The sequence below is a fragment of the Ovis canadensis genome, chromosome 18 (genome assembly GCF_042477335.2).
Source record: "Ovis canadensis isolate MfBH-ARS-UI-01 breed Bighorn chromosome 18, ARS-UI_OviCan_v2, whole genome shotgun sequence".
Taxonomy (NCBI): Eukaryota; Metazoa; Chordata; class Mammalia; order Artiodactyla; family Bovidae; genus Ovis; species Ovis canadensis.
In genome coordinates this window covers 41,990,805-42,005,231 of record NC_091262.1, presented here as the reverse complement: position 1 = coordinate 42,005,231, position 14,427 = coordinate 41,990,805, and positions in this window count along the sequence as shown.

The following is a 14,427-nucleotide window of genomic DNA, read 5'->3' as shown; positions in this document are numbered from 1 at the left end:
TGTGGGTGTCATACGGTGCCTTCTGGGGCACAAAAGAGGGAAAAAACCTCCCCTTACAAGAGTCTTCCAAAATTAAGTGACTCCTTCAAGAGAAGATTGCAAAACAACGTAGGCACTGGTTTCGAGAAAACTAATTCTTTTCAGAGGAATCTACTTGCCATGACATCTGTTAGCAAAGACAGATTTTCCTCAAATCTCTTACTATGTTATACCGTTTTCGAAGGATGTAAGAAAAAAGGGATGTTGTTTAAGAAGAAGGAGATGAGAAGTTGTATTTAATCATGACTGAGGGGAGACTGGCAGAAGAATGACAGTAACATTTGAAGGTTTAGTTAATGTGCAAGATTAATGGAGGAAGTAGTCATAGCTAATTGACGCAGCAGTTTGTTAAACTTCTGAGAGGATCACATTGCAGGTCCTCTGGGGCATTATTTGCATATTAATTAGGATTTATGTTAGAGCGTTTATAAAGCACAGTCATCCTTATCAGCGTGTTTATGAATATCTGGATCTCTTAAAAACCTTTTGCATCACGTCTTTAAATATTCTATAATATCAGTCATAAAAATGTTCCTTTCCTTCCTTCTTTCCTCCCTCCAAGTTAATTTTCCTGGAAGTTGTGAGGCTGTGTATGGGTCAGCACCTTGGGTCCATTCTGGAGACATTTACAGGTGCAGTTCATGTGCCTTGAGCTATCTTCCTTAAAGAACACAAGGGCCCCTTGGACCTCCAAGCACCCTTGGTTTCTCCCTTCTCTGCGAATTAAAATGAAACTGCATTTTTTTTCCTAACATGGAAGTTTTCCCCTTTGGGGCTTCCCAGGTGGCTCAGTGGTAAAGATTCCACCTGCCAATTCAGGAGATCCCTGGGTTGGGAAGATCCCCTGGAGCAGGAAATGGCTACCCACTCCAGTATTCTTGCCTGGAGATTCCCATGAACAGAGGAGCCTAGTGGGCTAGAGTCCATGGGGTCACAAAAAAGGGACTGAGCACACATCTGGAAGGACCATTAGGATTTTAGGTCACTTGGACACCACTCTGTGCAGTAAATGCTTCCACCGCCCTGAAACACTAATTCACCAAAGAGTAGCCTACTTTTCCTAAATTATAACTGTAATTTACCAAATTTTACTGAGGAAGTAATTTCCTGAATGGCACCCTAGTGGCCCAGACAAGCAATTAGAGTTTCTAGTCCTACTGATGGTACTCAAAGGACACATGGAAAAATGATCTGGCTTCTCTATTCTATTGATGTGTTTCACCAAAAACTCACCTGTCTGCACGTCATCCATCAGTTGCGGGCTGGATACAAGGACACCTTGAAAGGGGTTCGAGGAGAGAAGCCATGGCACACAGAGTTGGTCACTCTAGTGGCCAGGGCTGAGACCAGCACACACAGCATCAGGGTGCCAAGCAGAGAATGGGAACGGTATATGACCCAGGCCAGGATGCCTGGCCTGGTGAGTGGGGGTGAGTTAGACCCACCTGGTTCACCTAGCCCCCTTGATGGGGGTCCTTGTGCAGAGCAGAGCCAGCCAGCCCAGGTGGCCCAGATGCCATTTCCGTTTCTGGTTCATGAAGCCAAGACAGTGCCTTGAGGCACTGTGGAGAGGGGGGCCCAGTGGGAAGGACGCTGCCCTGCAACCCAGAAGAACTACATTCTGCCTGAGGTTGTGCCTGTCTCTCGGGAAAGATGCTGGACGGGCCTCTGACCTTTCCTAGATCTTTATTATTGTTGCTGTTCAGTCACTCAGTCGTGTCCGACTCTGCCACCCCAAGGACTGTAGCCTGCCAGGCTCCTCCGTCCATGGGATTCTCCAGGCAAGAATACTGGAGTGGGTTGCCATGTCTTCCTCCAGGGGATCTTCCTGACCCAGGGATCTAACCCAGGTCTCCTGCATCACAGGCGGATTCTTGATCATCTGAGCCACTTGGGAAGCCTCATAGCTGAGGTTACAAGTGGCTTTTCTGTTCATTTCCTCATTGAAGCCCCACAGCCACCCTCCCCCGACCCTGAGCCACACACATTCCAGATGAGGAAACTGAGGCTGAATAGCCCGTGGGGTGGCCGTGGTCATAGAACTGGTGGGGGGCGGGGTGGGCAGCCAGCTGAGCCAGGGGTTTGATTTCAAGCTTACTGCTCTTCCCACTTCACAGCCACCTGTTTTGATGAATCTGCTGCAGATTAAGTCTGGGAGAAATAAGGAGTTGACATCCAGATCACAGACAGAGAGAACAGACTTGTGGGGACTTCCCCGGCAGTCCAGTGGTTAAGACGCTGTGCTCCCAATGCAGGGGCACAGGCTTGATCCCTGGTTGGGGAAATAAGATCTCACACGCTGCGCAGCCAAAACACACACACACACACACACATAAAGCAGAGAACAGACTTGTGGTTCCCAAGGGTTAAAGGGCTTAGGGAGGGATGAATTGGGAGGTTGGGATTAGCAAATGCACACTATTATATGTAGGATGGATAAACAAAAAGATCCTACTGTAAAGCACAGGGAACTCTATTCAATACATGTGATCATAATGGACAAGAAAATGAAAAATAATATATATGTGTGTATAACTGAGTCACTTAGCTATAGAGAAGACATTAATCCAATGTTGTAAATAAACTATCAGTTCAGTTCAGTTGCTCAGTCGTGTCCAACTCTTTGTGACCCCATGAATCGCAGCACACCAGGCCTCCCTGTCCATCACCATCTCCCGGAGTTCACTGACTCATATCCATTGAGTCCGTGATGCCATCCAGTCATCTCATCCTCTGTCGTCCCCTTCTCCTCCTGCCCCCCCCCCCCCAATCCCTCCCAGCATCAGGGGCTTTTCCAATGAGTCAACTCTTCTCATGAGGTGGCCAAAGTACTGAAGTTTCAGCTTTAGCATCATCCCTTCCAAAGAAATCCCAGGGTTGATCTCCTTCACAATGGACTGGCTGGATCTTCTTGCAGTCCAAGGGACCCTCAAGAGTCTTCTCCAATACCACAGTTCAAAAGCATCAATTGTTCGGCGCTCAGCCTTCTTCACAGTCCAACTCTCACATCCATACATGACCACAGGAAAAACCATAGCCTTGACTAGATGGACCTTAGTCGGCAAAGTAATGTCTCTGCTTTTGAATATACTATCTAGGTTGGTCATAACTTTTCTTCCAAGGAGTAAGTGTCTTTTAATTTCATGGCTGCAGTCACCATCTGCAGTGATTTTGGAGCCCAGAAAAATAAAGTCTGACACTGTTTCCACTGTTTCCCCATCTATTTCCCATGAAGTGATGGGACCCATGAAGATCATGGGATGCCATGATCTTCGTATTCTGAATGTTGAGCTTTAAGCCAACTGTTTCGCTCTCCTCTTTCACTTTCATCAAGAGGCTTTTTAGTTCCTCTTCAATTTCTGCCATAAGGGTGGTGTCATCTGCATATCTGAGGTTATTGATATTTCTCCCGGCAATCTTGATTCCAGCTTGTGTTTCTTCCAGTCCAGCGTTTCTCATGATGTACTCTGCATATAAGTTAAATAAGCAGGGTGACGATATACAGCCTTGACATACTCCTTTTCCTATTTGGAACCAGTCTGTTGTTCCATGTCCAGTTCTAACTGTTGCTTCCTGACCTGCATACAGGTTTCTCAAGAGGCAGGTCAGGTGGTCTGGTATGCCCATCTCTTTCAGAATTTTCCACAATTTATTGTGATCCACACAAAGGCTTTGACATAGTCAATAAAGCAGAAATAGATGTTTTTCTGGAACTCTCTTGCTTTTTCCATGATCCAGTGGATGTTGCCAATTTGATCTCTGGTTCCTCTGCCTTTTCTAAAACCAGGTTGAACATCAGGGAGTTCACGGTTCCCGTATTGCTGAAGCCTGGCTTGGAGAATTTTGAGCATTACTTTACTAGCATGTGAGATGAGTACAATTGTGCAGTAGTTTGAGCATTCTTTGGCATTGCCTTTCTTTGGAATTGGAATGAAAACTGACCTTTTCCAGTCCTGTGGCCACTGCTGAGTTTTCCAAATTTGCTGGCATATTGAAGGCAGCACTTTCACAGCATCATCTTTCAGGATTTGAAACAGCTCAAGTGGAATTCCATCACCTCCACTAGCTTTGTTCGTAGTGATGCTTTCTAAGGCCCACTTGACTTCACTTTCCAAGATGTCTGGCTCTAGATTAGTGATCACATCATCATGATTATCTGGGTAATCAACTATACTTCAATAAAATAATTTTAAAAAGAGTCGATATCTGAAGAGCCATAGAACACAACGCAGCAGACAGCATATGCGAGTATCCACAGGGCTGCAGAGGTGGGGGGATTGAGGGGAGCTGATTGTCAGGCAGCACCTGGAAGGTGGCATGACACTCCTTGCCTGGGATGAAAGAGGATACGCCGAGGAACACTGCAGGGGATGAAAGACACAAAATGAAGTTTTCAAAATTTATTCTCTGATCCAAGCACAAATGTCATGAGACAGGAAGGTCATGATGAACTTGACAAGTTCAGAGTGTGAGGTTTTCCATCTTCTGTAAATAAACATTCTCTGGGGTAGAAGCTAATGGAAGAGCAACACTGAAATCCATGCACATCAAATGTAGATCTGGGCGAATTACTGTAAGATCAGTGGCCTTGTAATCATGCCCCAGGCTAAGAAATTAACCACAAGAGGGGCTTCCCTGGTGGTCCAGTGGCAAAGACTCTACATTCCCAATACAGGGGCCCTGGGTTCTATCCCTGCCCAGGAAATTAGATCCCATATGCCAAAACTAAAATGAGAGCAGCCAAATAAAATAAATAAAAACAAATATTTTTTAAAAAAGAAATTAACCACCAGAAACACTGGCGTTTCCTCTAACGGCCCCATCACCATGACAAACCCTTACTCCTCCCCCAAAGTATCAGTGACTGCTCTCTGATGTGTAGTCCTCACTTCCTCTCACTTCTTTGTGATTTGATCACTCTAGCATCTCTCCCTAGGGCCTCCCCAGTGGCTCAGTGGTAGAGAATCCACCTGCCAAACAGGAGATGTGGGTTTGATCCCTGGGTCAGGAAGATCCCCTGGAGAAGGAAATGGCAACTCACTCTAGCACTGTTGCCTGGGAAACCCATGGGCAGAGGAGCCTGGTGGGCTATGGTCCATGGGGTCACAAAGAGTGGGACATGACTTAGTGACTAAAGAACAAACAATCTCTCTCTAGACACTACAGACTAGCCTTACCCATTAAACTTTAAAAAATATGTCTTTCAAGTCCGTTTGACTTTGCAGATTTCATTCCATCGCTCTCTTTTCCCTGCAGTTTATCTGTGGAAGAAGCAGGCTGTCAGCAGTCTAGCGTTTGCTGAGTGCCTTCTCGTGATTCAGTTCAGTGTGTTTCTTTGCCTGTGGGTGTCCTGCCACTTGGCAGCTGGATCCAGAGACGGGATTGGAGTCAGGCTTAATCCCTTTCACAAGATAAAAAATGATGCATCGTTCCATCAGGAGGCCTGTCGGGGTCTAGTTTTCACCCTTTTTTTGATGTCAGCAGCTGTCAGTGCTCAATTTCTGTGTGTTAATTCATTGTGGGCTGCAAAGTGGTGACATCTTAATTCAATATTTCTTTTCAACTATCTCTTATAATAATAATAATTGATATTACTATAAAACTATACTTCACCTCACCTACTATCTGATTACCCAAATGTACACTTTATGTAGAAAAGACAAGATAAATGCCTGATTATTTTCTTGTCATTTGCCAGTTTTTAAGATTATGAATTATTTCCCTATCATCGACTGGGAGCAACCAATGAGTTCTTTAAAAACATTATCATGAAAAACAATAAAAACATTATCATGACTGTATGGATTTAAACATATTTGGTAAGTTTAAAGGCACTGAAATGACTGTCCTTACTAATACAGTTACACAAAGTTGTTATTTCCAATTCAAATTCAGGACTACAGGAATTTTATGTAACATCTATACTGCATCTCTAACTCCCTGTCTCTACACTGAAAACCCAGGTTCTCAAGGACACAAAAAAATGATAGAATGCCCCCAAATTCCTCATTTGCTTAATCTGGTATTATCTGCAGTCTTATCATAATAACGCAAACCCTATCACAACCAATTAACTACCGGACGCAGTTAAAGCTTTTGCATTTGTTCTTCCCTTTCAATCCCAGTTGAAAAATGGTCGTTATAGCTACATTGTCAGAGCATGTCTCAGTCTGTTCAGGCTGCCACAGTCAGAAGACCACAGACTCAGTGGCTTATAAACACAGACATATATTCCTCAAAGTACCGGAGGCTGGGAAGTCAGGTCAAGGTGCAGGCAGACTCAGTGTGTGCTCACGGTTTGCTACCTAGCTCACAGATGACCATCTTCCTGCTGTGTTGTCATCTGGCAGAAGAGGCAAGGGAGCTCTCTGGGGTCTTTCAATGTTATTATTACAGCACTAGTCTCATACACTTTGCTGACAAAAGTCCATCTAGTCAAAGCTATGGTTTTTCCCGTAGTCATGTACAGATGTGAGTGTTGGACCATAAAGAAGGTTGAGTGCTGGAGAATTGATGCTTCTGAACTGTGGTACTGGAGAAGACTCTTGACAGTCCCTTGGGCAGCAAAGAGATCAAACCAGTCAATCCTAAAGGAAATCAGTCCTGAATATTCGTTGGAAGGACTAATGCTGAAGGTGAAGCTCCAAAACTTTGGCCGCTTGATGTGAAGAGCACAGTTGTTGGGAAAGAGCTGACTCATTGGAAAAGACTCTGATGCTGGGAAAGATTGAAGGCAGGAGGACAAGGGGGCGACAGATAAGATAGTTGGATGGTATCACTGACTAGGTGGACATGAGTTTGAGCAAATTCTGGGAGATAGTGAAGGACAGTGGAGCCTGGCGTGCTGCGGTTCATGGGGTTGCAAAGATTCAGACACAACTGAGTGAACAACAACGGTGTTTTTCTGGATCAGAGGGCTTGGAATGCATCGGGGAGAGCAGAGAGAGAGTGGGATTTGCAGGATGGCCAAGGCTGTCACTGAGCGCACAGCTGACCTACACAAAAAAGGCCAACAGATCCCCTAAATTCCATCTCTGCTGTGAAAAGTGGGGCCAATCATGTAATTGATGCTGAAGATCAGTGATGTTTATTTTTCCAGAAACTTCCTATTTATCCATGAGCAAAGTGTTTTACTTTTGTTTTATACTTAAAAAATAAAAAAGCTATTCAAGGAGTTCTTGTTGAAGGTGACTCTCATGCTTCAAAATCAAATGATAAATTCAACTCCATTATTTTCTGTTCAGTTGATGGATGAGAATTATCAAATCTCATGTGGCTTGACTCGTAATTTTGATACATTTTCCCTGAAGGCAAAACATTTCTTTCATGCATAATTTTGTTTGAGTCAGTGTGTGAATATGAATAACTGCTTATTCTAATGAAATCATGACAATATATGTTTCTAATAACCTGACTTAATGGTGCTGGTTGAGTTAATTTAAATGGAACCTACTTCTTAGCCTCACTGCCCTTCCTGAGTAATCCAACCTCATTTATTTCTCAGGGGCTTCACACAAAATCCTAGTCAGTAACTCAGAAGTCTTAAAAACTTAATTTTGGACTTATTTTATCTTTTTTTTTCCTGTTCCCTGCAGCATGTGGGATCTTAGTTCCCTGACCAGGGACTGAACCCTCACCCCTTGCAGTAGAAGCACAGAGTCTTAATCACTGGACCACCAGGAAAGTCCCTATAATTTTTTTCATTTTTTAAACTGATGTATAGCTGATTTACAGTGTTGTGTTAATATGTACTGTACAGTGACTCAGTTATACACATATTCTTTCTTAATATTCTTTTCCATTATGGTTTATCATAGAACACTTTTGTTTGTTTGTTTTATAATTAATTAAGTACTTTTTGGTCTTTGTTGCCGTGCATGGGCTTTTCTCTAGCTGCGGCAAGCAGGGTCTATACCCTAGTTGTGGTATGTGGGCTTCTCATTATGGTGGTTTCTCTTATTGCAGAGCACAGGCTTCAATAGTTGAAGCATAAGAGCTCGACAGTTGTGGCGCATGGACCCAGCTGCTCTGAGGCATGCGGGATCCTCCCAGACCAGAAACTGAACCTATGTCTTCCCCATTGGCAGGTGGACTCTTCACCACTGAACCACCAGGGAAGCCCTGACCATTTTTAAGTGCGTAATTCTGTGGCATTAAGTATATGCACATTGTTGTACAACCATCACCACCATCTATCTGCAGAATTTTTCCATCTTCCCTAATTGAAATTCTGCCCCCATTAAACACTAATTTCTCATTTCTCTTCCCCCCATTTCCTGGCAACCACTGTTTCACTTTTTGTCTCTGTAAATCTGACTACTCTAGGCACCTCATATAAGTGGAGTCATGGAATATTTGTGTCTTTGTTGACTGGCTTATTTCACTCAGCATGATGTCCTCAAGGTTCAGGAAACAGTTGGACAGATATCTCTTTAAGTCCCTGCCTTCAATTCTTTTTGGTGTATACTTGGAATTGCTAGGTACAGTAACTTTACAATTAATTTTTTGTCATATCTCCATACTGTTTTCCGCAGTGGCTGTACCATTTTACATTCCTATCAGCAGTGCACAAGGATTTCAATTTCTCCATATTCTCACCAATGCTTGGCTATTTTATTTTTGTTTTGTTTTGGATAATAGCCATCCTAACACATGCCAAGTGGTACCACATTGCGGTTTTGATTTGCATTTTTCTAATTAGTGATGTTGAACATCTTTTCATGTGATAATTGGCCACTTATACATTTTCTTTGGAGAAATACTTAGTTTGGTCATTTCTCCATTTAAAAATTGAGTTGTCTTTTTGCTTTTGAATTGTGGGAGTTCTTTATGTATCCTGGATATTAAATCCTTCTTGGCTATAATTAATCATTTGCAAATATTTTCTCCCATCCTATAGTTTGTCTTTTTAATTCCTTGAAAGTATCCTTTGACGAACAAAAATCTTGAAGTACAATTTAATCTAGTTTTTCTTTTGTTCCTCACAGTTTTGGTGTCCTAGCTAAGAATCTAGACCCGAATCCAAGGTCATAAACATTTATACTTACATTTTCTTCTTAGAATTTTATGACTTTCACTCTTATATTTAGGTCTTTGATCCATTTTGTGTTAATTTTCATATATGGTATGAGACTGGAGTCCAACATCTTTCTTTTGCATATGAAAATCCAGTTGTCTCAGCCCCATTTGTTGAAGAGACTATTTATACACTGGATGGCGGTCCTGTCAAAACTCAACTGGTGTTAGGTGGATGAATATACTCTGGACCCTCAATTCTATTCCAATGGCCTGTCTATCCTTATGCATCTACCACACTGCTTTGATTACTGTAGCTTTCTAGTAAGTTTTGAAATCTGAAAGTGTGCGTCTTCCAACTCCATTCTTCTTTTTCAAGACTGCTTGGCTATTTGAGACCCACTGCAATTCCAGAAGAATTTGAGGATTGGCTTTCCCATTTTTGCAAAAAAAGTCTGAGTTTTCACAGGGATCACATTAAATTTGTAGAGTGTTTTGGGTACTAGTATCTTGATACTAAGACTTCCTATCCACAAACATGGTGCCTTTCCATTTATTAAGGTATACTTTATCTTCTTTCAGCAATTTTCTATAATTTCTGGTGTACAAATCTTTCACTTCTTTGGTTAAATTTATTCCTAGGTGTGTTAAGTCTTTTAGCTGTATTGTAAATGGAATTGCTTTATTAATTTTCTTTTCAGGTTATTCTTTGCTGGCAAATAAAAAAGCGATTAACAGTCACGTGTTGATCTTGTATCCTGCAACTTTGCAGAATTTATCATCTCTAGTAGCTTTCCTTTGGATCCTTTGAAGATTTCCTATAAACATATGATAATATCACCTGTGGACAGATAAAGTGTTAATTCGTCCTTTCCAGTTTGTATGTCTCTTCTTTATTTTTCTTGTCTGATTGCTCTGGCCAGAATTTCTAGTACAATGTTGAATAGCAGCAGGGAATATGAACATCATTATCTCATGCCTGATCTTGTGAGAAAGTAGCCAATCTTTCACCACTGAGTATAATGCTATGTGTGGGTTTCTCATAAATGTCCTTTATCATAGTGAGGAAGTTAAAGGAAAGTGAGTGTTTAACATGCTATTTTTAGAAATAATTTGAGGCCTGGGATGATGTAGTTATTGGTGTTATTTTTCTCCAAAGATGATTTTCAATGGCTTTTGTCAGCTCCTAGAGGCCTGAGAAATGCAAGACTACCTTAGTCCAAACTTCAGGTTTGGGATTTCTGGGCACCTGCAACCAGAGGTAAGGTAGGCTTACTCCCTTACTTTTCAGGCACAGCCATTTGAGAGGCCATCCTAAATCAGGGTACTGGATTCCTGGATTCCCCCCTCTCCCTGGCCCTCTTGGAGGGACCTGGACTCAAAACTCCTTGTTCTAACCCTCCATGGTTGCCAGAGGCAGAATACAAGGGCTCAGGGCAGAGGCTGCCCAAGTGCTGCATTCACTCTCTGGATTCCTCCTAGGTCTTGGCCTGGTATTCTCTCATTATCTCCCTAATTCTTGCATGTTTTTAAAAAGATATTTAAAAAAATATATCATTTGTCTTCTTAGTTGACTTTGGCAGGAGAATCTGCTAGCCTGCTATTCCTGGAAGTGGAGTCTCTACTGATTATTACTTTTCCAGAGACAGGGACTATGAGATCCAAGTATAACTTTCTTACATCTTATAGGAGATACAAAGGAACAAGTTCATTCCTTATCCATTTATGCAGAAGTATATGTTGAAAAGAGCAGGAATCTGCAACAAGGGGCCTGTAAGGGAGGCATTAGTGTTACTTATCTACCCTCAGTGCAAGCAGGCATGATTGCATTTCACGAAAAGCTCAACCACCTTCTTTGCTTATGAGCAATGGTCTTACAATACTATAAAGCCACAATACTCAAATCAGCACGGCACTGGCACAAAAACAGATATGTGGATCAATGGAACAGAATAGAGAGTCCAGAAACAAAGCCACATACCTATGGTCAATTATTAAGTAATTTATTTTTTGGTCATGCTGTGCTGCATGTGGGATATTAGTTCTCCAACCAGGGATTGAACCCGTGCTCCTTGCATTGAGACTGTGGCATCTAGACCACTGGACCTCCAGGGAAGTCATCCTATGGTCAATTAATCTTCAGCAAAGGAGGGAAGATTATACAGTGGAGAAAAGACATTCTTGATAAAGTCAGATCACACCTTCCTGCCATACACAAAAACAAACTCAAAATGGTTTAAAAACTTAAGTATAGGACAAGACACCAGAAAACTCCTAGAAGAGAACACAGGCAAAACAGTCTCTGACATAAATCATACCAGTGTTTTCTTAGGTCAGTTTTCCAAGGCAACAAAAATAAAAGCAAAAGTAAACAAATGAGACCTAATCAAACAAAGATTTTACATAGCAAAAGAAACCATAAACAAAAAGACAACCTATGGGCTGGGGGAAAATATTTGCAAATTATGCAACCAATAAGGGCTAAATTTCCAAAATATACAAACAGCTCATAAAACTCAAAAAAACATCAAACAACCCAATTGAAAAATGAGCAGAAGACCTAAACATACATTTCTCCAAAAAAGACATACAGATGGCCAACAGGCATATGAACAGATATTCAACATCATGAATTATTAGAGAAATACAAATCAAAACTACAATGAAGTACCATCTCACTCTGGTCAGAATGGCCATTGTTAAAAGTGTACAAATAATAAATGCTGGAGAGAGTGTGGAGAAGAGGAAATGCTCCTAAACTCTTGATGGGAATGCAAATTGGTGCTGCCACTATGGAAAACAGTAGGAAGGATCCTCAAAAAACTAAAAATAGGGTTGCCATATGATCTAGCAACCCTATTCCTGGGCATATACCCAGAAAAAATTATAATTCAAAGAGACAGATGCATCCCTATGTTCATAGCAACACTACTGACAATAGCCAAGACGTGGACGCAACCTAAATGTCTACTGACAAACGAATGGATAAAGAAGATGTGGTGCATATATACAATGGAATATTACTCAGCCATTAAAAAGAATGCAATAATGTCATTCTCAGCAACAAGAATGAACGAACCTAGAGATTATCATACTAAATGAAGTAAATCAGAAAGAAAAAGACAAATACCATATAATATCACTTTTATATGGAACCTAAAATATGATACAAATCAACACATCTATGAAACAGAAACATATTCACAGACATAGAGAACAGACTTATGGTTGCCAAGTGGGGAGGTGGGAGAGGAGTTTGGGATTAGCAGAGACAAAGTATTATATATAGAATGGATAAACAACAAGGTTCTACCACACAGCACAAGAAACCATATTCAATATCCTGTGATAAACCATAGTCGAAAAGAATATGAACTGAGTTACTTTGCTGCAGAAATTAATGCAACATTGTAAATCAAGCATACTTTGATAAAATTTTAAAAAAAGAAAAATGATCTCAGTCTATTAGTCTCATCTGATTTAGGGAAAAGAAAAAGTTGCTATATGGTTGTTCCAGGGGTCTCCAGGAATCTCCCACAATACAAGGACATGTATTATTACAGCCTTTCATAAAAGAAAAACAGTGACAAGCAAAGAGGGTCAATGAGCTGCCAGACTTACCCTCCCTACCTCCCTCCCCCTCCTATCTTTATGATTCACTTCTAGGAAATTGACTCCTTTTAATTATTTATTGGGTTTAATACAATAGAATTTTAAGATTTTCTAAAACACAGATTTTTTTTTTATTTTTTTTATTTTTTGGCTGCACCTCACGGCATGTGGGATCATAGTTGCCCAACAAGAGGTAGAACTCACACACCCTGCATTGGCAGCATGGAGTCTTAACCACTGGTCATTCAGGGATATCCTAGAATTAATTTTTAGAAGAACAAAAAGTAATTTTAATTTCTTGACAGTCTCTCCCTCTGATCAAATTTTACTAAGGAGGTAGATCTCTCTCCTGACCCACCTACAGCAAAATTCCCTGCTGAGCTGCCTGGAGCTTTCCCCATGTCATTTATAAACAGACGGATTTATATACATTCTGGAAGCACATCTAATATGTAGATGGGAGTTCACTGGAGGTTCCAGCATTTGGTGATTCTTCCCACGGTGTGCCAACTGGCAGCCCCTATATTTCTAATCCATGTTTAATTCATCACTGACACCTCCCATACACCTCTGAAATCCATCCAATTCTCAGTATCACCACCATCTCCACCCTAATCCAAAACACCGTCTCCTCTTGCCTAGATGGCAGCAACAGCATCTCACTTCTCCACATTTCCTTGGGCATCTCACAGTCAATTTTCCATACTGTGGTCAGAAAGCTCTTTCCAAAGCTACTTATTATCTGTTTTTTTGGCACCATGTAGAATTCTCCGTAACACTGAACATATTTGCAGTTGGCCTTGGAGATGCTGCTGCTGCTGCTAAGTCGCTGCAGTTGTGCCCAACTCTGTGTGACCCCATAGATGGCAGCCCACTAGGCTCCCCCGTTCCTGGGATTCTCCAGGCAAGAACACCGGAGTGGGTTGCCATTTCCTTCTCCAATGCATGAAAGTGAAAAGTGAAAGTGAAGTCACCCAGTCCTGTCCGACTCTTCACAACCCCATGGACTGTAGCCTACCAGGCTCTTCCGTCCATTGGATTTTCCAGGCAAGAGTACTGGAGTGGGTTGCCATTTCCTTCTCCATGGCCTTGGAGTAATTACCCACATACTGCTGGTTCCCCCACTAACCTGAAAGTTCCCTGAGTACAGGAAGCTTGTCTGCTCATCCTTATTTCCTCAGTGTGTGGCACACTGTGGGTGTTTAACATATTTTTTGAGTACCACATGTCAATCAATTTGTTATGCTTGTCTGCCTTCCACCTTTCACCAGGAAGACACGGAGTTGGCTGTTTCATTCATCCATGTTCTCTCTCTCTTTTTTAAGTTTATTTTTAATTGGAGGATAATTACTTTACAATATTGTGTTGGTTTCTGCCATACATCAACATGAATCAGCCAGAGGAATATCCAACATGAATACCCATTTTCTCTGAGAGCCTAAAGCGGCCAGGTGCTTAGATGGTTCTTTGTGAACTTTTTTTGGAGAAATGAATAAATGAATGAAAGAGTGAGGTGACTACAGTGAGAACCTAACTTCCAAGCAATCCAGGATCTTGATGGTATAATTCCAAGCCCTTAAAAAGTGCTGCCCTGTGCATCTCTAGGTAGAGAATGTCTCCAAAAAATTTGTATTTGTACTCTAGAGCTCAGAAGGATGCCTGCCAGAAGCTCATCCTGTTACAGATAGGGCTGGAGGAGAAGCAGCTCTGGCCAGAGGCCAGCATTCTGAGGTCAGCCACTCCATCTGTGGAATCCCCACC